This window comes from Muntiacus reevesi, unplaced genomic scaffold (genome assembly GCF_963930625.1).
Source record: "Muntiacus reevesi unplaced genomic scaffold, mMunRee1.1 SCAFFOLD_152, whole genome shotgun sequence".
Classification (NCBI taxonomy): domain Eukaryota; kingdom Metazoa; phylum Chordata; class Mammalia; order Artiodactyla; family Cervidae; genus Muntiacus; species Muntiacus reevesi.
Genome location: NW_027077820.1, coordinates 113563 through 139232, shown reverse-complemented (window position 1 = coordinate 139232; position 25670 = coordinate 113563). Strand labels below are relative to the sequence as shown.

The 25670-nt window shown below is 39.7% G+C and overlaps 1 long non-coding RNA gene across 1 annotated transcript in view; it reads left to right on the top strand.

Annotated features, from left to right (window-relative positions):
* The window catches only part of LOC136155173 (uncharacterized), a 36560-nt gene extending 14941 nt beyond the window's left edge, over positions 1-21619 (top strand). The window contains exon 3 of the long non-coding RNA XR_010660705.1: positions 21515-21619. This is a non-coding gene — a long non-coding RNA (uncharacterized lncRNA). The remainder of the gene's footprint in view (positions 1-21514) is intronic.
* The last annotated feature ends 4051 nt before the right edge of the window (positions 21620-25670 follow it).

Below are 25670 nucleotides of genomic sequence, written 5' to 3'. Positions count from 1 at the left end.
CCTTTCTGAGTCAGTGATAATCAGATTATAAGCAGCACCCACTAGCCAGCATGCCACCTTTGTGCATCGTGGGATTAGTTGTCCATTCTTTAAGATGCTTAGTCACCATTCACTAATTGTGACAATAAATAGTATGCCAGTCTCTGAGGACTGTGATATGAACAGTGCTTCTGTGGCCGTGAGATGTATAACCTAAACCTGCACAAGTAATGAATTTTGACTCTGAAAGGATTCTAGAAAGAGAGAAGAATTACTGATACCACATCCTGAGAATGTATTATGGAATTCTACTTGCAGAATAAAATGGGCACTGTGATCTTATGTTTTTGTTAGAGGCTATGATGACTTGAAAGAATTCTTAAAACAGATTAGAAATATTTTGACTACTAAAAGAAATAGGTATATAGGTCAAGAAATAAGACAAGCTAATAAATATAAACTTTGAGAGGAACGTTGTGAAAAACCAGTCAAATGGTTGGATGCTGGAAACTAAACTGCAGGGTGTGATGCAATGAAGACATTAGGGATTCCCAGGATGTATATAATTATACACACACACACAAACACACACACACACATTATAGGTGTATATATGTGTGTGTGTGTGTGTGTGTGTGTGTATACACCTGTATACACACAAAGATTATGTATATTATGTGTGTGCCTACAGAATCACACATAATAGTTAGTCCTTGAGTCATTTTTATTTATGAGAAATCAGTTTAAGTAAGCAACAGAAAGACTGCCTTAACTGGGAACAAAAGGCAAAAATTAGATCTGAAACTGTGGACAACCTGTCTCTCTTGATGCTCACTTGTTGACAAGTGAACTATGGGATTGAGACCTTTTTTAAAACCACTAGCAGATTAAATAATTCTCTGTCCTTAGCATCTTCTTGATTTACTGCCTAGGCATTTATATTATGGAAGTTCTCTAACTTCATCCACTAGTTTATTGACCCATCTAATAGCCATTATGATATATAGTGCCATGACAAATAAGACAAATAAAATGTGACCTTTGTCTTTGAGCATTTTATAATATTGCAGGAGGGATAGACAAAAGAAAAGTCATTTCAATGGAAGTGATAGCTTTCCAAAATGAACCGCATATGGAAGATGAAATTTTAAGGCGTATTAGTTGTGTAGAAGCATCCTCCCAAATCATTATAATCTACAGACCTCTCTCACTGCATATATGTCTCCATGCGACTACATGTATATATTTATATGTTCATTTAGAGCACAGTGTTTGTGAATCCTTGTAAATAATTAACATAAGGTGTATTAAAGTTTTTGCTTCAAATCATATATTCTCTAGCATCAAAGGTAGATATTTATTGCTCTGACAAATATAATTTCAGTAATTAATGTGTTTCATGTAACACTGTCATATCCATCAGGCTGTATTTGGTGAGAATAATGCAGTTGCAATTGCATGAGAGCTTATATCATCTACTGCTATCTTTTGGGCTTCCCTGGTGGTTCAGAAAGTAAAGAATCTACCTGCAGTGTGGGAGATCCAGATTGGATCTCTGGGTCAGAAAGATCCCAAAGAAAGGAATGGCTACCCACTTGCTAGTAGTAAAGAAACTGCCTGCCAATGCAGATGTTTAAGAGACACAGGTTCGATCCGTGTGTCAGGTAGATCCCCTGAAGAAGGGAATGGCAATCCACTCCAGTATTCTTGCCTAGAGAATCCCATGGACAGAGGAGCCTGGTGGGCTACAGTATGGGGGATCACAAAGAGTCAGACATGACTGAAGCAGCTTACCAAGCATGCATACTACTGGTTTTTGCAATGGAACTCAGTGAGCTTGCTACATTTCCAGTGAAATTTAGCAGACAGGTTGCTAAGCTGAATGAGGAGCATTAACATCTAGTGCATTTGTATGGAAATACAAAAAACCTCGAATAGCCAAAGTAATCTTGAGAAAGAAGAATGGAACTGGAGGAATCAACCTGCCTGACTTCAGACTCTACTACAAAGCCACAGTCATCAAGACAGTATGGTACTGGCACAAAGACAGAAATATAGATCAATGGAACAGAATAGAAAGCCCAGAGATAAATCCACGATCCTATGGACACCTTATCTTTGACAAAGAAGGCAAGGATATACAATGGAAAAAAGACAACCTCTTTAACAAGTGGTGCTGGGAAAACTGGTCAACCACTTGTAAAAGAATGAAACTAAAACACTTTCTAACACCATACACAAAAATAAACTCAAAATGGATTAAAGATCTAAATATAAGACCAGAAACTATAAAACTCCTAGAGGAGAACATAGGCAAAACCCTCTCCGACATAAATCTCAGCAAGATCCTCTATGACCCACCTCCCCGAATATTGGAAATAAAAGCAAAACTAAACAAATGGCACCTAATGAAACTTAAAACCTTCTGCACTACAAAGGAAACTATAAGTAAGGTGAAAAGACAGCCCTCAGATTGGGAGAAAATAATAGCAAATGAAGAAACAGATAAAGGATTAATCTCAAAAATATACAAGCAACTCCTGAAGCTCAATTCCAGAAAAATAAATGACCCAATCATAAAATGGGCCAAAGAACTAAACAGACATTTTTCCAAAGAAGACATACAGATGGCTAACAAACACATGAAAAGATGCTCAACATCACTCATTATCAGAGAAATGCAAATCAAAACCACAATGAGGTACCATTACACGCCAGTCAGGATGGCTGCTATCCAAAAGTCTACAAGCAATAAATGCTGGAGAGGGTGTGGAGAAAAGGGAACCCTCTTACACTGTTGGTGGGAATGCAAACTAGTACAGCCACTATGGAGAACAGTGTGGAGATTTCTTAAAAAACTGGAAATAGAACTGTCATATGACCCAGCAATCCCACTTCTGGGCTTACACACTGAAGAAACCAGATCTGAAAGAGACACGTGCACCCCAATGTTCATCGCAGCACTGTTTATAATAGCCAGGACATGGAAGCAACCAAGATGCCCATCAGCAGATGAATGGATAAGGAAGCTGTGGTACATATACACCATGGAATATTACTCAGCCATTAAAAAGAATTCATTTGAATCAGTTCTAATGAGATGGATGAAACTGGAGCCCATTATACAGAGTGAAGTAAGCCAGGAAGATAAAGAACATTACAGTATACTAACACATATATACGGAATTTAGAAAGATGGTAACGATGGCCCTATATGCAAAACAGAAAAAGAGACACAGAAGTACAGAACAGACTTTTGAACTCTGTGGGAGAAGGTGAGGGTGGGATGTTTTGAAAGAACAGCATGTATATTATCTATGGTGAAACAGATCACCAGCCAGGTGGGATGCATGAGTCAAGTGCTCGGGCCTGGTGCACTGGGAGGACCCAGAGGAGTCGGGTGGAGAGGGAGGTGGGAGGGGGTATCGGGATGGGGAATACGTGTAACTCTATGGCTGATTCGTGTCAACGTATGACAAAACTCACTGAAATGTTGTGAAGTAATTAGCCTCCAACTAATAAAAAAAATAGATTAAAAAAAAAAAGATCCAGTGCAATACCTGATCCTAAGGATTTCCAAATGGATCACACCCATGGTCCCAGTGAGCAGCCAAACTGATGTCCTACTAGAAAAGATGAGACAGTACTTAACACTGAGAAATAGAAAGATAGATCTTGTGCCATATAATCAGTGGGGAAATCTTAGAGCTGTGTTAAAATATAATTTACTAAAAGGATAGTTTGCCCATTGTATTAGCTCTATTGTTGCTGGAACAAATTACTACAATCTTAGTGTCTTAAAACAACCACTGTATTACCTTACAGTTCTAAAGTTCAGACATCTGAAATAGTCTTGTGTGGTTAAAACCAAAGTCTCTACAGGCCTTTCTGAAGACTCTAGGGAAGTGTTTAGTTCCTTGCCTTTTCCAGTTTTCAGAGGCTTCCTCGGCTCAAGGTCTCTTTCTAATTTCAAAGTCAGCAATCTCATCATTCTGACCTTGGCTTTGGTTGTCATATTTTCTTCTCCTCCTGTTCTCTTCCCCTTATGCCTGTTTCACTTATAAGGACCTTTGGAATTACACCAGAGGCCACCTGGATAATCTTCCCATCTCAGTGACATCTGCAAAGTTTCTCCTGCCATGAAGGTATCATAGTCTCAGGGCCAGGACTTAGTCCATATACTTCTTTAGGGGGCCATGATTATGCCTACCACACCCAGACTGTCATTTTTTTTTTTTTTAATTTCACCATGTTATTAATTTTGGTAGGTTATATTAGTTAGCTGATAATATTAAAAAAGTAATTCTGAGTTGCTGACTTAAATTAGGCATAGGAAACAATTTGATATTCAAGGTAAATTTAACTAAGTGTAGAAAATCTCTTTGAGATGATACAATAGCTTTTCGTGTTGAATCTGTTACTAGAAATGCCTGGAAGCAAGGAGGCCTTGCATATTTAAAATATTTGATTTATATTTCTGTAAAAGAAGATGTCCAGTGTCTGCAAACCAGCTTGCTCTCTCTGTACTCCTGGTGCTTGTCTATCCGTTGGTTATTGCTGAGCATGGATACCACAGAGTACTTGGTCAAAACCTCCTTGTTGCTCTATTAGAGAACTTAATTGATTCTGCGTTATACTGGTGGCTGAGCAGAGAATCAAGTTTTCTGAGGACACATATTTTGGCTCTGAGAGTAGATTTTGGGGAAAAACAAGCAAACAAAAAGCCTAAGCTACATCCTATCTACTAAATACCTCCCAGGCATCAGAAAATGTACTTGTCAGTAGCCATTATACCTAACTGCAAGGGGGAATACTTAAGGCAAATAGTCTAGGGACCTGGTTTTTGTTGCGAATATTTTTTGCAAAATTCCTATTTACCCTGGACCCTCCCTTACCTCTTACAAGCAGTCCCTCAGAGCTGAGAGGCTGTCTTCTGGGTTTACATCCTCAGAAATTCCTTCAAATAAAACATAATTCTAAAACAAACAAACAAAGAAACAAAACAGCCTGTGTGTTTTTCCTTTGATGAAGCATTCCTGCCAGGGCAGTGTCCTCTTCTGACTTTGAACAGAAACCGAGTCCCTTGAATCTCTGTTACCAGGGGTCTTATTTCTCTTCCTCTGCATCCCTCAGCACTGACTTGGAAGTTAGAGAAGGAAATGTGTGTTGTGTGCTGTGCAGAGATCCTCACATCGTTGGATGGGATGAGACTTAGTGGTAGTGGGTGTTAGCTATATTGGGCACATGTTACTGACAACTGACTCTTATTTCCTGTTAATTATTATCTTATGGTGTCGTCTCATTAAGTAGCAGGATGATCGGATTTTGAATAAAGGAGATAACCATGCTTTAATTTTCGTTTTCGGGGGGGAATCCTAAAATTTGATTATATTATTATAAAATTTTATTATATTAAATAATTTACATGGATACATTTATTTAAATCTTCACCAGTTATTGAAAATCTGCTTACTCCAGGAGTCCCTGTGCTTATTAATATGTGATTAATATATGATTCAACCATTTAATAAATACTGCTTATTTATATTTTTATAGGGTCTAGAAGAGGCATCTTGTGAATGAAGAGAATAAAAATACATTTTGAAAATGATAAATACCCTAGATAATTTTTAAATTTTGTCTTCTGCTTCATATCAGCAGAGATAATAAAGTAGTTTGGTAGCAGTGAGTTAAGTGGTTATATATTTACTCCTTGGAAGGAAAGTTATAACCAACCTAGACAGCATATTAAAAAGCAGAGACATTACTTTGTCAACAAAGGTCCGTCTAGTCAAGGCTATGGTTTTCCCAGTAGTCATATATGGATGTGAGAGTTGGACTACAAAGAAAGCTGAGTACAGAAGAATTGATGTTTTTGAACTATGGTGTTGGAGAAGACTCTTGAGAGTCCCTTGGACTGCAAGGAGATCCAACCAGTCCATCCTGAAGGAGATCAGTTCTGGGTGTTCATTGCAAGGACTGATGTTGAAGCTGAAACTCCAATACTTTGGCCACCTGATGCGAAGAACTGACTCATTGGAAAAGACCCTGGTCCTGGGAAAGATTGAGGGCAGGAGGAGAAGGGGACGACAGAGGATGAGATGGTTGGATGGCATCACTGACTCAATGGACATGAGTTTGGGTAATCTCCGGGAGATGGTGATGGACAGGGCGGCCTGGTGTGCTGTGGTTCATGGGGTCACACAGAGTCAGACACAACTGAGAGACTGAAATGAAAGATAACTTCATGTAAAAAATTGGAAATTTCTGAAAATTAATTATCTTGTTAACTTTATTGTTGGTTTCAAAGGTAGCTTTAAAGATGTTAAGAATATAATGAAATGTTCAAGTGTCCTGTCTGTATGATGTGCACCCATCAGACGTTGAATTTGATGAGCATCTCCCAAGAAATATCTCCAATGAGTGGAGCCCAGATTATAATCCCTGGAACCTCTGATTATGTTTACATGCATGGAAACGGGATTTTGCAGATTCAGTTAGGTCAAGGACATTTAGATGAGGAGATTATCATAGATTATCCAGGGAGAGTCAGTATACTCACAAGTGTCCTTACAAATGGAAGGAATCAGAAGAGAGTCAGAGGGAAGGATGACTGTGGAGGAAAGCTTGAAGTGATGTGGTGTAGTCAGTCAATCAGTTCAGTCGCTCAGTCGTGTCCGACTCTGCGACCGCATGAATCGCAGCACACCGAGCCTCCCTGTCCATCATCAACTCCTGGAGTTTACACAAACTCATGTCCATCGAGTCGATGACTCCATCCAGCCATTTCATCTTCTGTCGTCCCCTTCTCCCCCTGCCCCCAATCCCTCCCAGCATCAGGGTCTTTGCCAGTGAGTCAACTCTTCGCATGAGGTGGCCAAAGTATTGGACTTTCAGCTTCAGCATCAATCCTTCCAATGAGCACCCAGGACTGCTCTCCTTTAGGATGGACTGGTTGGATTTCCTTGCAGTCCAAGGGACTCTCAAGAGTCTTCTCCAACACCACAGCTCAAAAGCAGCAATTCTTCTGCTCTCAGCTTTCTTATAGTCCAACTCTCACCTCCATACATGACTACTGGAAAAAACATAGCCTTGACTAGACGGACCTTTGTTGGCAAAATAATATCTCTGCTTTTTAATATGCTGTCTAGGTTGGTCATAACTTTCCTTCCAAGGAGTAAGTGTCTTTCAATTTCATGGCTGCAATCACCATCTGCAGTGAATTTGGAGCCCCCCAAAATAAAGTCTGTCACTGTTTCCACTGTTTCTCCATCTATTTCCCACGAAGTGCTGCGACCAGATGCCATGATCTCAGTTTTCTGAATGTTGAGCTTTAAGCCAACTTTTTCACTCTCCTCTTTCACTTTCATCAAGAGGCTCTTTAGTTCTTCACTTTCTGCCATAAGGGTGGTGTTATCTGCATATCTGACGTTATTGGTATTTCTCCCGGCAACGTTGATTCCAGCTTGTGCTTCTTCCAGCCCAGCGTTTCTCATGATGTACTCTGCATATAAGTTAAATAAGCAGGGTGACAATATACAGCCTTGAGATACTCCTTTTCCTATTTGGAACCAGTCTGTTGTTCCATGTCCAGTTCTAACTGTTGCTTCCTGACATGCATATAGGTTTCTCAAGAGGCAGGTCAGGTGGTCTGGTATTTCCATCTCTTTCAGAATTTTCCACAGTTTATTGTGATCCACACAGTCAAAGGCTTTGGCATAGTCAATAAAGCAGAAATAGATGTTTTTCTGGAACTCTCTTGCTTTTTCAGTGATCCAGCAGATGTTGGCAATTTGATCTCTGGTTCCTCTGCCTTTTCTAAAATCAGCTTGAACATCTGGAAGTTCACGGTTCATGTACTGCTGAAGCCTGGCTTGGAGAATTTTGAGCATAATGATGTGGTTTAAGAAGGGCTCAATTTTCTTTTGCTCATTTAAAGATGTAGAAAGGGGCCATGTGCCAAGGAATGTGGGCAGTCTCTAAAATCTGGAAAAGACAAGGGAATGGATTACCCTCTATAGAGTCCAGAAAAAAAATGTAGTCTTTTGGACACTTCTGTTTAATCTCATAAGGGACTTTTGACTCCTGACCTTAAGAATTATAAGATATTAATTTTGCATTAGGCCACTAAGTTTGTAGGGATTTGTTATAGCAGCAATAGAAAACTATGCACATGAACCAGAGAATATTAGAATTATTACTATTGGTTTACATGCTACAAGCAGGTAAAATCATCTGTAGTTTAAAGTGAATTACAGAACTTTCAGATTGTTCCAAGAGAGAAAAAATGAAGAACTCTAAAAATTATTAGCTTTAATTAAAAAAAAAAAAGATATTCATGCAAGCCAAGTTTTGAAGCCAACTTAAATTTAGAAAGTTATGATTTTTTAAAAAATATTGAATAGTTGATTTATTATGTTATGTTAATTTCTCTTCTATATAGGAAAGTGGCTCAATTATCCAATATATTCTTTTTCATATTTTTTCCATTATAGCTTATTACAGGGTATTGGATATAGTTCCATGTGCTATATAGTAGGACACTGTTTATCCATCCTATATATACTAGCTTGCACCCACTAATTCCAATTAACTCTCAGTCTTTGGGAGTTTGACCCTCCCTTGGCCAACAGTTTGTTCTCTATATCTGTGTGTCTTTTCCGTTTTGTAGGTAAGTTCATTTGTGTCGTAGTTCAGATTCCACATCTAAGTGTTGTCATATGTATTTGTCTTTCTCTTTCTGACTTATTTTACTTAGTGTGATGATCTCTGGGCTCATCCATGTTGCTACAAATGGCATTATTTCATTTTGGATGGCTAAGTAAATACTCCATTGTATGTATTTGCCATACTTTCTTTATCCATTCATCTGTTGATAGACATTTAGGTTCTTTCCATGATTTGGCTATTGTAAACAGTGCCGCTATGGACATAGGGGAACATGGATCTTTTCAAATTACTGTTTTGTCTGGGTAAATGCCCAGAAGTGGGATTGCTGGATCATATGGTAATTTTATTTTTACTACTATTTTTATTTTTACTACTTTCTACAGTGTCTGCACCAATGTACATTCCCATCAACAGTATAGGAGGGCTCCCTTTTCTCCACTCTTTCTCGAGGGGTCTTCCTTGGTGGCTCAGATGGTAAAGAATCTGCCTGCAATGCGCGAGACCAGGGTTCAATCCCTGGGTCAGAAAGATCTCCTTGAGAAGGAAATGGCAACCCACTCCAGTATTTTGCCTTGAGAATTCCATGGACAGAGGAGCCTGGGGAGTTACAGTCCACGGGGTCACAAAGAGTTGGACAGGACTGAAGAACTCCTTATTGCCCAATTCAGACTTAAATTGAAGAAAGTAGGGAAAACCACTAGACCATTCAGGTAGGACCTAAATCAAATCCCTTACAATTATACAGTGGAAGTGAGAAATATATTTAAGGGGCTAGATCTGATAGACAGAGTGCCTGATGAACTATGGACAGAGGTTCATGACATTATACAGGAGACAGAGATCAAGACCATCACCAAGAAAAAGAAATGCAAAAAAGCAAAATGGGTGTCTGAGGAAGCCTTGCAAATAGCTGTGAAAAGAAGAGAAGTGAAAAGCGAAGGAGAAAAGGAAAGATATCCCCATGTGAATGCAGAGTTCCAAGAAAAGCAAGGAGAGATAAGAAAGCGTTCTTCAGTGATCAGTGCAAAGAAATAGAGGAAAACAAGAGAATGGGAAAGACTAGAGATCTCTTCAAGAAAATTAGAGATACCAAGGGAAATTTTCATGCAAAGATGGGTACAGTAAAGGACAGAAATGGTATATGTCTAACAGAAGCAGAAGATATTAAGAAGAGGTTGCAAGAATACACAGAAAAACTATACGAAAAAGATCTTCATGATGGAGATAATCATGATGGTGTGATCACTCACCTAGAGCCAGACATCCTGGAATGAGAAGTCAAGTGGGCCTTAGGAAGCATCTCTAAGAAAAAAGCTAGTGGATGTGATGGAATTCCAGTTGAGCTATTTCAAATCCTGAAAGATGATGCTGTGAAAGTGCTGCACTCGATATGCCAGCAGATTTGGAAAACTCAGCAGTGGCCACAGGACTGGAAATGTCAGTTTTCATTCCAATCCCTAAAAAAGGCAATCCCAAAGAATGCTCAGACTACCACACAATTGCACTCATCTCAAATGCTAGTAAAGTAATGTTTAAAATTCTCCAAGCCAGGCTTCAGCAATACATGAACTGTGAACTTCCAGATATTCAAGCTGGTTTTAGAAAAGGCAGAGGAACCAGAGATCAAATTGCCAATATCCACTGGCAAGAGAGTTCCAGAAAAACACCTATTTCTGATTTATTGACTATGCCAAACATTTGACTGTGTAGATCACAATAAACTGGAAAATTCTGAAGGAGTTGGGCATACCAGACCACCTGACCTGCCTCTTGAGAAACCTGTATGCAGGTCAAGAAGCAACAGCTAGAACTGGACATGGAACAACAGACTGGTTCCAAATAGGAAAAAGAGTACGTCAAGGCTGTATATTGTCACTCTGCTCATTCAGCTTATATGCAGAGTACATCATGAGAAACTCTAGGCTGGATGATGCACAAGCTGGAATCAAGATTGCCGGGAGAAATATCAATAACGTCAGATATGCAGATAACACCACCCTTATGGCAGAAAGTGAAGAAGAACTAAAGAGCCTCTTGATGAAAGTGAAAGAGGAGAGTGAAAAAGTTGGCTTAAAGCTCAACATTCAGAAAATGAAGATCATGGCATCTGGTTTCATCACTTCATGGGAAATAGATGGGGAAACAGTGGAAACAGTGTCAGACTTTATTTTTGGGGCTTCAAAATCACTGCAGATAGTGACTGCAGCCATGAAATTAAAAGACGCTTACTCCTTGGAAAGAAAGTTATGACCAACCTAGACAGCATATTAAAAAGCAGAGACATTACATTGCCAACAAAGGTCTGTCTCGTCAAGGCTATGGTTTTTCCAGTAGTCATGTATGGATGTGAGAGTTGGACTATAAAGAAAGCTGAGAGCAGAAGAATTGCTGCTTTTGAGCTGTGGTGTTAGAGAAAGCTCTTGAGAGTCCCTTGGACTGCAAGGTGATCCAATAGGTCCATCCTAAAGGAAATCAGTCCTGAGTCTTCATTGGAAGGACTGATGTTGAAGCTGAAACTCCAGTACTTTGGCCACCTGATGTGAAGAGCTGACTCATTTGAAGACCCCGAAGTTGGGAAAGATGGAGGGCAGGAGGTGAAGGGCACGACAGAGTATGAGCTGGCTGAATGGCATCATCGACTCAATGGACTTGAGTTTGGGTGGACCTTGGGAGTTGGTGATGGACAGGGAGGCCTGGCGTGCTGCGGTTCGTGGGATCACAGAGTCGGTCAGACATAACCGAGTGATTAAACTGAACTGAACTGTTGGGAAAAACCATACATTTGACTAGACGAACCTTTGTTGGCAAAGTAATGTCTCTGCTTTTTAATATGCTTATTAGGTTGGTCATAGCTTTTCTTCCAAGGAGTAAGCATCTTTTAATTTCATGGCTGCAGTCACCATCTGCAGTGAATTTGGAGCCCCCCAAAATAAAGTCTCTCACTGTATCCATTGTTTCCCCAACTATTTGCCATGAAGTGATGGGACCAGATGCCATGATCTTAGTTTTCTGAATGTTGAGTTTTACACCAACATTTTCACTCTCCTCTTACACTTTCATCAAGAGGCTCTTTAGTTCTTCTTCAATTTCTGCAATAAGTGTGGTGTCGTCTGCATATCTGAGGTTATTGATATTTCTCCCAGCAATCTTGATTCCAGCTTGTGCTTCATCCAGCTCAGTGTTTCTCATGATGTACTCTGCATATAAGTTCAATAAATAGAGTGACTATATACAGCCTCGATGTACTCCTTTCCCAATTTGGAGCCAGTCTTTTGTTCCATGTCCAGGTCTAACTGTTGCTCCCTGAGCTGCATAGAGACATCTCAGGAGGCAGGTCAGGTGGTCTGGTATTCCCATCTCTTTAAGAGTTTTCCACAGTTTGTTGTGATCCAAATAGTCAAAGGCTTTGGTGCAGTCAGTAAAGCAGAAATAGATGTTTTTCTGGAACTCTTGTTTTTTCAATGATTCAGCAGATATTGGCAATTTGATCCCTGGTTCCTGTTCCTTTTATAAATCCAGATGGAACATCTGGAAGTTCAAGGTTCATGTAGTGTTAAAGCCTGGCTTGGAGAATTTTGAACATTTCTTTGCTAGCATAGGAGCTGAGTGCAGTTGTGTGGTTGTCAGCATTTTGTGGGATTGGAATGAAAACTAACCTTTTCCAGTCCTGTGGCCACTGCTGAGTTTTCCAAATTTGTTGGCATACTGAGTGCAGCACTTTCACAGCATCATCTTTTAGGATTTGAAATAGCTCAACTGGAATTCCATCACCTCCACTAGCTTTGTTCATAATGACGCTTCCTAAGGCCCACTTCACATCACACCCCAGGATGTCTGGCCCTAGGTGAGTGATCACACCATTCTGATTATCTGGGTCATGGAGCTGTTTTTGTATAGCCCTTCTGGCTATTGTTGACACCTCTTATTAATATCTTCTGTGTCTGCAGGTCCATGGAATTTTTGTCCTTTATTTTGTCCATCTTTGCACAAAACACTCCCTTGGTAGCTCTCATTTTCTTGAAGAGACCTATAGTCTTTCCCATTCAATTGTTTTCCTCTATTTCTTTGCACTGATCACTGAAGAAGGCTTTCTTATCTCTCCTTGCTATTCTTTGGAACTCTGCATTCACATGGGGATATCTTTCCTTTTCTCCTTTGCCTTTTGCATCTCTTCTTTTCACAGCTATTTGTAAGGCCTCCTCAGACAACCATTTTGCTTTTTGCATTTCTTTTCCTTGGGGAAGTACTTGATCCCTGCCTCCTGTACAATGTCAAGAACCTCCATCCATAGTTCTTCAGGTACTCTTGTCTATCAGATCTAATTCCTTGCATCTATTTCTCACTTCCAATGTATAATTTTAAGGGATTTGATTTAGGTCATACCTGAATGTTCTAGAGGTTTTCCCTACTTTCTTTAATTTAAGTCTGAATTTGGAAATAAGTAGTTCATGATCTGAGCCACAGTAAGCTCCGGGTCTTGTTTTTGCTAACAAGAGCTTCTCCATCTCTGGCTGCAAAGAATGTAATCAATCTGATTTCAGTTTTGACCACCTGGTGATGTCCATGTGTAGACTCTCCTCTTGTCTTGTTGGAAGAGGGTGTTTGTTATGACCAGTGTGTTCGCTTGACAAAACTCCACTAGCCTGCTTCATTTTGTACACCCAAGCCGAACTTGTCTGTTACTCTAGATATCTCTTGACTTCCTACTTTTGCACTCCAGTCCCCTATAATTAAAAGGACATCTTTTTTGGGTATTAGTTCCTGAAAGTCTTGTAGGTTTTCATAGAATTGTTTAACTTCAGCTTCTTCAGCATTACTGGTCAGGGCTAGAGTTGGATTACCATGATACTGAATGGTTTGCCTTGGAAAGGAACAAAATCATTTTGTTGTTTTTGAGATTACATCCAAGTCCTGCATTTTGGACTTTCTTGTTGACTTTGATGGCTACTCCGTTTCTTCTAAGGGATTCTTGCCCACAGTAGTAGGTAGAATTGTCATCTGAGTTAAATTACCCCATTCCAGTCTGTTTTAGTTCACTGATTCCTAAAATGTCAGTGTTCACTCTTGCCATCTCCTGTTTGACCACTTCCAATTTGCCTTGATTCGTGGACCTAACATTCCAGGTTCCTATGCAGCATTACCCTTCACAGCATCGGACTTGACTTCCATCATGAGTCACATTCGCAACTGGGTGTTGTTTTTGCTGTGGCTCCATCTCTTCATTCTTCTGGAGTTACTTCTCCACTGATCTCCAGTAGCATACTGGGCGTCTACCAACTTGGGGAGTTCATCTTTCAGTGTCCTATCTTTTTGCCTTTTCATACTGTTCATGGGGTTCTCAAGGCAAGAATACTGAAGTGGTTTGCTATTCTCTTCTCCAGTGGACCACGTTTTGTCAGAATTCTCCACCATGACCTGATTTTAAAGCAGCCAAAATCCTGCCATGGAATCCCCTATGTGACTTTAAATGGATATGAATTGTTTGTGTATATTTAGTTTCTTCAAATAAACTTAAGATTAAGTAACACACACACAAAGTATTTTTTCAATAAACATTTTGAGATTATATTTCTCTTTTGCATACATGTGTGCTCAGTGTAGTCCGACTCTTTGTGACCCCGTGGACTGTATCTCACCAGTCTCCACTGTCTACGGAATTTTCCAGATAAGAATACTCAAGGGAATAGTCATTCCCTTCTCCAGGGGATATTCCTGACCCAAGCATCGAACCTGCATCTCCTGAATCTCCTGCATTGGCAGGCAGATTTTTTACCACTGAGTCATCTGAGAAGCCCATATTTCTCTTTTGACTTAGATATTCATTTTGATATACCAGAAGAGCTAGCATACTGCCTTTCTCAGAGTAGTAATTTAATAAATATACCTGAAAAAATGCTCACTATAAAATAATTACAACTTCTTTTTCTTTGTTAACAGATTGTCCTCCCCAATTCTAATATTTGAGACATTCAAAAAAATTAAATGTTTTTTTGTATTAGTTGGAGGCTAATTACTTCACAACATTTCAGTGGGTTTTGTCATACATTGATATGAATCAGCCATAGAGTTACACGTATTCCCCATCAACACTAAGCAGAATCATTAAATTCTCTATTATTAATTTGATGATGACATTTAAAAATAATAAGACTGCATTTTGATTTTAAAACACTTCATTCAATACATGGAATATTAGGATATAACTCAAGTGCAATTTTGGATTCATTCAAAACAAATTGTGACAAATTAAAATTCTTTAAGACCCTCCAAGACCCTTCCTACAGAGCATAAAATCAGTTAACATTTAATTTTAGGCATAGTAGAATGTCAACTAGAAATATTTATGCTTCAAAGTAGTTGGAAAGACAACATGCCAAAATATATCCCACATTTAGATTATTTGAAACACTGAGATGTTAAGAACCTGGAGCTCCACATTGGTGGGACGGTGGTCCATGTGAATTCTTCCAGTCAAGTAGTTTTGAAGAGAATAAATAAGGGAACTACTCATTGAATAATTTTAATGGGATAAAAGAATGTTTGAAGAGCTACATACCCATCCCTTCTCTGTGTTTTTTGTCTACTAATGTTTAAAAACTAATCAAAGCAGGAAAGTTACCATGTTCCTCTTCACTTTCTCTTCCTCGTTTAGAACCATTCAGTCTATTTCTCCTAAAATACAGGAAAGTCATCCTTTCATGTGATGGTCAGTTTCTTGAGGGGGGAAGAATGCTGTCTATGCCTGTCTTAAAGTTTAATGCTTCTCCTCTGATCTTTGATGCTCTGACTTTCTGCCCAAGAAAGAGAGACAGATGGACATGGACACACACACAAGAAACAAAGTAGAAATGACTGAAGGGAGAAAGGAAGAAACTCAAGGGGAAAGCGGTGGCCACTACTGGTACAATACATTTTGAGGGATGTATCAACAAGGGCTGCACTGTAGTTGTGGCAGGAGACAGCAGACTGAGAACACACATAACTCTGTCCATGGGAAAGCATTTGGTCTGGATGGATTGCTTCAAGAATCTGGTGTCACAAAGAAAAATGACAATAACAACAAAGACGTGAGCTATGAAATTTCCATACGACAAGGGAAAATAAATACGATTCGAGATGAGTGTCTATAGCCAAGATTACAGCCAGTGTGCTGGCACTCATCTAGATGTGGCACGCAGACTACAAGTGGCAGAAATTTATTCTTTTCAGCTCTCAGAGTAACCAGGGAGAACCTGTCATATAGCTGGAACCCATGAGCACTCAAGTTTGCCCTGATTCAAATGTCCCTTTTCTATGTGTTTGAAGAACGATACCAGAAAAAAACAAAAGAAATGATAATAAAATTATTCACTATCCCTGTAGTAAATAAAATGGCATGATTTTCATGAAAAAGAAGGAAAAGACGATTAAGTTTTTAATGTCTATATTTGTTTATGTTACCATCAATTCAAACATGAGGTTTCTGGATCAAGACAGATTGTTATTACTGACAGTAATACTTGTATCAGTTCACTACACAACAGTTTCTACCTTCTTCTGGGGTGATGCTATATGGACAAGCTGGCATGTTTGGGTGTCATATAACAGGAGAAAAGTCATGAAATTAAGAATCAGGAATTCAATACACATGCTGTCCAGTTAACATCCTTCCTTCCTGAGAAGAGAAATGATTTTCCCTTATGCAAACAAATTCTCCTAGGGTAGAGAAAGGGAAGTTCCCTTGTGGGAAGTAAGTAGTGGTCTCTAGACGAACTGTAAGTCAAGTGTCTCCAGGTTTATATATCCTGGTATACACCCAAGGTTCCAGGTTTCCTTCCCTTTTGGAATGTAAATATATAGTTTGGGGAGGTAAAGTTCTCTTTATGGAAAGCACAATCACAGAAAACTAACCAAACTGATTACATGAATCACAGCCTTGTCTAAATCAATGAAACTATTAGCCATGCAGTGTAGGGCACCCAAGATGGACGGGTCATGGTGAAGAGTTCTGACAAAACGTGGTCCACTGAAGGAACGGAAAGCCACTGAAGATTGTTGCGTTGAGAACCGCATGAACAACATGAAAAGCCAAAACTATGACACTGAAAGATGAACTCCCCATTTTGCTCGGCGCCCAATATGCTACTGGAGAAGAGCGGAGTAATAGCCCCAGAAGGAATAAAGAGGATGAGCCAAAGTGGAAACAGCCAGGTGTGGATGTGTCTGGTGGTGAAAGTAAATTCTGATGCTGTAAAGAACAATATTGCAACAGAAACCTGGAATGTTAGGTCCACACATCCAGGTAAATTGGAAGTGGTCAAACAGGAGATGGCAAGAGAGAACAGTGAAATTTTAGGATTCAGTAAACGAAAATGGCCTGGAATGGGTGAAATTAACTCAGATGACCATTGTATCTAGTACTGTGGGCAAGACTCCCTTAGTAGAAACGGAGTAGCCCTCACAGTCAACAAAAGAGTCCAAAATGCAGGTCTTGGAGGTGATCTAAAAAATGACAGAATGACCCCTCTTTGTTTCCAATGCAAACCATTCAATATCACAGTAATCCAAGTCTGTGCCCCAACCACTAATGCCAAAGAAGCTGAAGTTGAACAGTTCTATGAAGACCTACAAGACTTTCTAGAACTAACACCAAAAAAAAAAAAAAAAAAGATATCCTTTTCATCACAGGGAACTGAAATACAAAAGTAGGAAGTCAAGAGATACCTGGAGTAACAGGCAAGTTTGGCTTAGAGTACAAAATGAACCAGGCTAACAAAGTTTTGTCAAGAGAATGTACTGGTCATAACAAACACCCTCTTCCAACCACACAAGAGATGAATCTATATGTGGAGGTCACCAGATGGTCAATACCGAAATCCAATTGATTATATTCTTTCCATCCAAAGATGGAGAAGCTCTATACAGTCAGCAAAAATAAGACCAGGAGCTGACTGTGGCTCAGACCATGAACTCCTTATTGCCAAATTCAGACTGAAATTGAAGAAAGTAGGAAAACCACTAGAGCATTCAGGTATGACCTAAGTCAAATCCCTTACGATTATACAGTAGAAGCGACAAATAAATTTAAGGGATTAGATCTGAGAGAGAGAGAGTGCCTGAAGAACTATGAACAGAAGTTTGTAAGACTATATAGGAGATGGAACCATACCCAAGAAAAGAAATGCAAAAAGACAAAATGGTTGTCTGGGGTGGCCTTACAAATAGCTGAGAAAAGAAGAGAAGTGAAAGGCAAAGGAGAAAAGGAAAGATATCCCCAGGTGAATGCAGATTTCCACAGAGTAGCAAGGAGAAATAAGAAAGCCTTCCTCAGTGTTCAGTGCAAAGAAATAGAGGAAAACAATTGAATGGGAAAGACTATGGATCTCTTCATGAAAATTAGAGATACCAAGGGAATATTTCATGCAAAGAGGAGAACAAAAAAGGATAGAAATGGTATGGATCTAACAGAAGCAGAAGATATTAAGAGTAGATGGCAAGAATATACAGAAGAACTACACAAAAGAGATCATAATGACCCAGATAATCACAATTGTGTGATCACTCACCTAGAGCCAGACATCCTGGAGTGTGAAGTCAAGTGGGCCTGAGGAAGAATCACTACAAACCAGGCTACTGGAGGTGATTGAATTCCAGCTGATCTATTTCAAATCCTAAAAGATGAGGCTGTTCAAGTGCTCAACTCAATATGCCAGCAAATTTGGAAAACTCAGCAGTGGCCACAGGACTGGAAAATGTCAATTTTCATTCCATCCCAAAGAAAAGCAATCCCCAAGGTGTTCAAACTACCACACAATTGCACTTATTTCACATGCCAGCAAGATAATGTTCAAAATTCTCCAAGCTAGGCTTCAACAATACATGAATCCAAAACTTCCAGATATTTTAGCTGTATTTAGAAAAGGCAGAGGAAATAGACATCAAAATGCCAACATCCACTTAATCTTAGACAAAGCAAGAGAATTCCAGATAACCATCTACTTCTGCTTCAGTGACTATGCAAATCCTTTCAGTTGTGGATCACAACAAACTGGAAAATGTTTTAAGAGATAGGAATACCAAACCACCTTACCTGCCTCCTGAGAAATCTGTATGCAGGTCAAGAAGCAAGATACAACCAGACATGGAACAATGGACTGGTTCCAAATTTAGAAAGGAGTACATCAAGACTGTATAATGTCACCCTGCTTATTTAACTTATATGCACAGTACATCATGTGAAATGTCAGGCGGCTGGATGAAGTACAAGCTGGAATCAAGATTGCCAGGAGAAATATCAATAACCTCAGATATGCTGATGACACTACCATTATGGCAGAAAGCAAAGAGGAGCTAAAGAGCCTCTTGACGAAGGTGAAAGAGGAAAGTGAAAAAAGTGGCTTAAAACTCAACATTTAAAATAAATGGATTAAAAAAAAAAAAACCTCAACATTCAAAAAAATGAAGATCATAGCATCCAGTCCTATCACTTCATGGCAAGTAGATGGGGAAACAATGGAAACAGTGACAGACTTTCTTTTCTTGGGCCCCCAAATCACTGCAGATGGTACTGCAGCCATGAAATTAAAAGACGCTTGCTCCTTGGAAGAAAAGCCATGACCAACCTAGATGGTCTATTAAAATGCAGAAACATTACTTTGCCAACGAAAGTCTGTCTCGTCAAAGCTGTGATTTTTCCAGTAGTCATGTTTGGATGTGAGAGTTGGACAATAAAGAAGGCTGAGTGTCAAAGATGTGATGCTTTTGAACTTTGGTGTTCGAGAAGACTCTTGAGAGTCATTTGGACAGCAAGGATATCCAACCAATCAGTCCTAAAGGAAATCAGTCCTGAATATTCATTGGAAGATCTGATACTGAAGCTGAAGCTACAGTACTTTGGCCACCTGATGTGAAGAGCTGACTCACTGGAAAAGACCCTGATGCTGGGAAAGCTGAAGGCAGGAGGAGCAGGTGACAACAGAGGATGAGACGGTTGGATGACATCACTGACTCAATGGACATGAGTTTGAGCAAGTTCTGGGAGATGGTGAAGGACAGGGAAGGCTGACTTGTTACTGTCTGAGAGGTCACAAAGCATCGGACACAACTCATTGATGAACAACAAAAGCTTTCTAGATTTCTCACTAGAATGCCTGAAAGAACTATGGACAGGTTTATAAGACTATATAGGAGGTGGTAATCAAAACTATGTATTTTCACACATCTTTAACTTCCATGGCTTGTTTATTAACTTTTGTTCCATTTATTCCTTGCGTAGAGGGCCCTAACCTTGCAGAAAGATGAAAATATTTACTTGTTGGCAAAGAAAGAGAAAGAAAAAGCTGAGGTAAAAAGATGGCAGAATACAATAAAAAGGGTGGGGGAGGGTTACAACAAGTAATCAAATTCTAGTAACTAACAAAAATGTTAGTCTGAGCTAGACAACCTACAGAACTCATTCAAAACTGCGTGAATCAAGGTAGACCTGTGGGATTAAAAATGAGAAGGCAGCTAAAATAATACAAAAGATGAAAGTAATGAGCTGAGGCACTGTGAAGACAGTCCTGAGGAACATGAACTTGTACGAGACGAAGACCATTGCAAGGATCCCAAGAGAGAATATCCATAGGACTAGAATCTAATCAAAGGAATCTGTAGTGTTACAAAAAGGAGAAAACTTTAAGATGAGCAGGAATGTCAAATATTATTTTAAGCAATTTAACAGAGGAAAAATATTGTTACGAAGTATAATAAATAAGAAGATATTGGCTAAAGATGTTCGTAGGAACACAAAATGTGTTCAGACTCTGTGAGGAATGATTGGATGGCACTGAAGGGGTGATACAAATTTAATTTTTGAAAGTATATAAGCTTATTAAGAGACAGGAAAGAGTAAATAAATAACTGGAAAAAGAAACTGTGTTATGCTGACATGTTTGAAACTTCATAAATGTTGTTAACTATATAATTCATAGAGTAAGGGTCCTGAGAAGGGCTGGAGATGGCATAGGCAGAAGCTATCAATGGACAGGCAGAAGAGTCCTTCTTTAATAATATAAAAAGAGGAAATGTCAGGCAGATATGTTCTTAGGTTCCAGGACAGAAATTTGAGAGACTTATCTTCTGATGCCTTGATTTTCTCCATGAATTAGAAGGTGGGTGATGAGGGACGAAATGGAATCATAATAAGAGTGGGTAACTATTTCAACAGATGCTATAGAGAATTGAAGAGTGAAGAGTAAAGAAACAAGGACACTTGGCTAGGCAGCGATAAATGTTGAAACCATTGTGTGATTGTTTTTTTAAGCATCACTCAGAAACCCAGCAATGGGAATAAAGAAGATAAAATGTTGAGTGTTCAGGATTGGTGTGTCTCAGGGTGTCTGTGACAGATGGACAATGGGTAAACAGACATAAGGATATCGACAAGAAAAAAGGTTGACATTACACATTTTCATGAGTCAATTTTGTTCCCCAAAGGACATCTGATAATCTTGGAGATATTATTGATTGTCATAAGAATAGGCTATGGGTGAAATAGCAGTTATTTTAAATTATAGCTCTGATATAAACTTTAGTACAAAGAACTAGTGGTCACTGTTGGCAGAATTGCCAGAAGCCCAACTTTAGGCTTGCCCTGACATTCAAAAGGAATTCCTTAGCTAAAATAGATCTAGGACCTTCCAAAATTGGTCTAGAAGTTCAGTAAGGAAGAAATAAACATGAACACACTTATCAATATGATTTTCCCACCCTCTGCGGGGCTCCCTTCTGGCTTCACTCTTTGTAGAAAGACTTGTACTTTTACAGAACTGTGGAGCTTTTGATGAATTTCTTCACCACCAAGGATCATGACTTTTTTTTTTGGTTTTTTTTTTTTTTTTTTCAGATTAAAAGCTCATCGATCATTTCTGTTGGATGAACCTCTCTGGTATACCATCTGAAGGGTATTAGGGAAAAAAATGTCATATTCCTCTAAAGACTGAAAAAGAAACATGATATTACTGATTCAACATGATAGCTGTTTCGAAGGCAGAATTAAAGGAACATAATTTCAGCAGCTTCCTCTTTTCCTCTAATCCCAGAGTTCATTGTTATTTTATACACTGAGGCACTTTGGAACCTCTCAGATGCTTTTAATCTGGCACTTCCTAGTTGGCAATTACTACTTCATCTTCGGTCTTTATGCTCTTAAGAATTTGAGCTCATAAAACAACATTGTTCTTATAATTGTGGAAAAACCACAGGAAAAGAAAAATTCCCTGTCTTGATCAAGCCCCACTTGTGAACATTTCTATATTTATTATACTTATTATTCTTTAACATGTTTTACATTTAAGGTGGAATTGCACTCTCTTTTTGAAAAAGGGGGAGAAATCAAGAAATCATTCTCACTGAACTACACTGGGAACATACACTAAGGGGTGTAAAAAAATTAAAGCGACTCCCCATGTTGCAAAATGAAGTTTAAAAGGCGTCTGAACTAAAGCTAACATCGCATGCGGCCAATGCCCTGGCAGAATGGAGGGATGCTAACTATGCCTGCCTGCAGTGTCACAGGAGCCAATTCATGGGAGAAGAATGATGGGACTTAATTAAAGGTGGATGATGTCACTTGAAACAACTTTTGGACTGAGGTTAGGTCAGGGTTAAGTTAAATTCTATGAGGAGTCCCTCTATGCCATGTCAGTGGACAGTTCAAACAAAGTTGATAGAAGGGAGGTAAAAGCCAAGAAGTTAAAAGTCGCACAGTAAAATAAGTGTCAATGTGTAAAAAAAATGATGACAGTTTAAAGCATTTTGAATGCTGAAAATGTTTAAGCAGGAGCATCAGAAACAGGCTTACAAAAGCTGTTAGACCCCGGTAAGGGTGGAGCTTTTATAAGATATATCCAATGAATCCTGGCTCTTTGAAAAGGGCTCCATTTCAAATGAGTCACTTACATACTTTCCCCTGCACATCAAGAGCACCATCTTAAAAGGACCAAGGAACACTAGAGAAATCTCGTGGATAGTACACATTTTAATAGCATGTTAAGATTATGTAGGCAGGGTACACGGTTGAGAAATGTGAATTTGATCTACATAAGTAAATGATCTTTGTAAAATAATTTTAAGGAAGAAAAATTTACTCTTGGTACTATGAATTTTGCCTAAAATGTTTGACAAACAAGATATATCAATGTAATAGTCAAGAAATATGTATTGATTTCCCCATTGATAGACATTAATATAATGTCTGGAAATGTTTTAGAAAATGTAAAGATGAAATGGACATGACCATATCTTTAACAAGTAAGAGAAACAGGTATTAAACAAATGGTAACAATTAATTTAGGTAGGCATAGATATAAGAAGTCTATAACAGGTATAATCAATGTCATGAGGAATGATAGGTATAATCAATGTCATGAGGAAAAATGATAGGTATGATCAACATCATGAGGAAAAATTATGGCCTCCTTCACCTAGGAATAGTAACAATTATATGATAGGTATAACCAAAGTTGTGAGGAAAAAAAAACAACAACCAGTATCCTTCACCTAATTTAGAATTATAAACATGGATTATAAGCCTACCCCAGTAAGACTGGTGCATCTAACCACATGAACCAGGTCTAATCACATGGTTCCTCTAACCACGTGGACCACACCCTTGTCTAACTTAATGAAACTATAGACCGTGCCAAGTAGGATCACCCAAGATGGACGAGTCATGGTGAAGAGGTCTGACAGAATGTGGTCCACTGGAGAAGAGAATGGCAAACCACTTCAGTATTCTTGTCTTGAGAACCCCATGAACAGAATGAAAAGGCAAAAAATATGGCGCTGAAAGACGAACTCCCCATTCGGTAGGTGTCCGATATGCTACTGGAGATCAGTGGAGAAATAACTCCAGAAAGAATGAAGAGACAGAGCCAAAGCAAAAACAATAGCCAGTTGTGGATGTGACTGGTGATGAAAGAAAGGTCTGGTGCTGTAAGAGCAATATTGCATAGGAACCTGGAATGTTAGGTCCATGAATCAAGAAAAATTGGAAGTGGCCAAGCAGGAGATGGCAAGAGTGAACGTCGACATTTGAGGAATCAGCAAATTAAAATGGACTGGAATGGGTGAATGTCACTCAGATGATCATTATAACTGCTACTGTGAGCAAGGATCCCTTAGAAGAAATGTAGTAGCCATCATAGTCAACAAAAGAGTCTGAAATGCAGTACTTGGATGCAATCTCAAAAACAACAGAATGACCTCTGTTGGTTTCCAAGGCAAACCATTCAATATCACGGTAATCCAAGTCTATGCCCCAAACCGTAATGCTGAAGAAACTGAACTTGAAGAGTTTCTTCAGCAGAAGAACAGAAGAAACTTGAACGCTTCTATGAAGACCTACAAGACCTTCCAGGACTAACACCCAGAAGGATGTCCTTTTCATTATAGGGGACTGGAATGCAAAAGCAGCAAGTCAAGAAACACCTGGAATAACAGACAAACTTGGCCTTGGAGTACAGAATGAAGCAGGGCAAAGGCTAATAGAGTTCTGCCAAGAGAATGCACTGGTCATAGAAAACACCCTCTTCCAAAAACATAAGAGAAGACTTTACAAATGGACATCACCAGGTGGTCAACATTGAAATCAGACTGATTATATTCTTTGCAGCCAAAGATAGAGAAGCTCTATACAGTCAGCAAGAACAAGACCGGGAGCTGACTGTGGCTCAGATGATGAACTCCTTATTGCCAAATTCAGGCTGAAATTGAATAAAGTACAGAAAACGACTAGACCATTCAAGTATGACCTAAATCAAATCCCTAATGATTATACAGTGGAAGTGAGAAATAGATTTAACGGACTAGATCTGATAGACGAGGGCCTGTGTTTCTCCACTTCCCCCTCCAGCCTGTGACCCTGGTGCTTCTTTTCATCACAGCCCCCACTGAATGCTCAGGGCACAGCTGGTAAGTGAATAGATCAGAGGCTCCATTCCTCCACTGAGAAGCTCGGATGCTAGTAGGAGGAGGTATAGGCCAGGTCAGGGGCAGGGGAATGTGTAGGAGTGCAAGGGCCACTCTCCTCGCCCCCGCACTGGACACATGACCCCTTTGATGGGAACCTCTCATACTGCACACCCAGCAGGGAAAGCACAGCACAGACCCTACCTCTGAGAGACTTCAGGACACCAGCATTCCGTGGGCCCCAGGAGGGAATGTGAGAGGATCCACAGGAAGCAGGGGCTTTGAGAGGGACCTTGAAGAGGACCCTCAGCCTCCTCTTGTCCACTTCAGCCGGGGGGTGTCTCATTCGCTTCTCAGGACTCCTCACCACAGCCAGTGCAGATGTCCTGACCTTGATTCCATACGAGGTCCAACAAGGTGGTCTTTGCCTCAGTCCAGGAGAAATGACGCATGTTTCTGTCACCGTTGCCACCCCAAGGTCCACCCCTCCCCTGACCCCACTGCCTATGCTCCCTTCCTCTGACGTATGTCAGTGTGTACTTGTGTGCACACGCAGAGAATCTGCTCCACATTGCCAAAATATCCTGGGGTCTCAGGACCTCTAGTTCCCACGGCAAACTACGTGGCAGGGAGACAGCGCTAGCCTAGGAGATCCTAACTCTCCCTTCATCTCAAGACTCTGCCCCTGCCGAGGCTGATTAGTAGTAACACACACACACACACACACACACACACACTAAATAAAACTTCACAGGCTAAAACGTATTGACTGAAAATTTATAGAAGCAATAGATAAGTTTGGTACCTATTATCTGACTCAGTTGACCAAGTAGAAATTATTATTCTTAAATCTTACAAAGACAGAATCTATAGTCATGAAATGATGATTAGGATAAGAAAACTTGACATTTATTTTTTTAAACAACTGATATCAAGTCCAACACTCTAAGGAAATGTAAAGTCAGGATTTTCCAGCCAGGAGTCCTGGGGCTGACAAACGCCCCTCCCCGCCCCCACTGGGCCTGGAGCGAGTGCGCAGGCGCGAGAGGCTGCAGGTGCGAGTGCGCAGGCGCGAGCGGCCACAGGCGAGT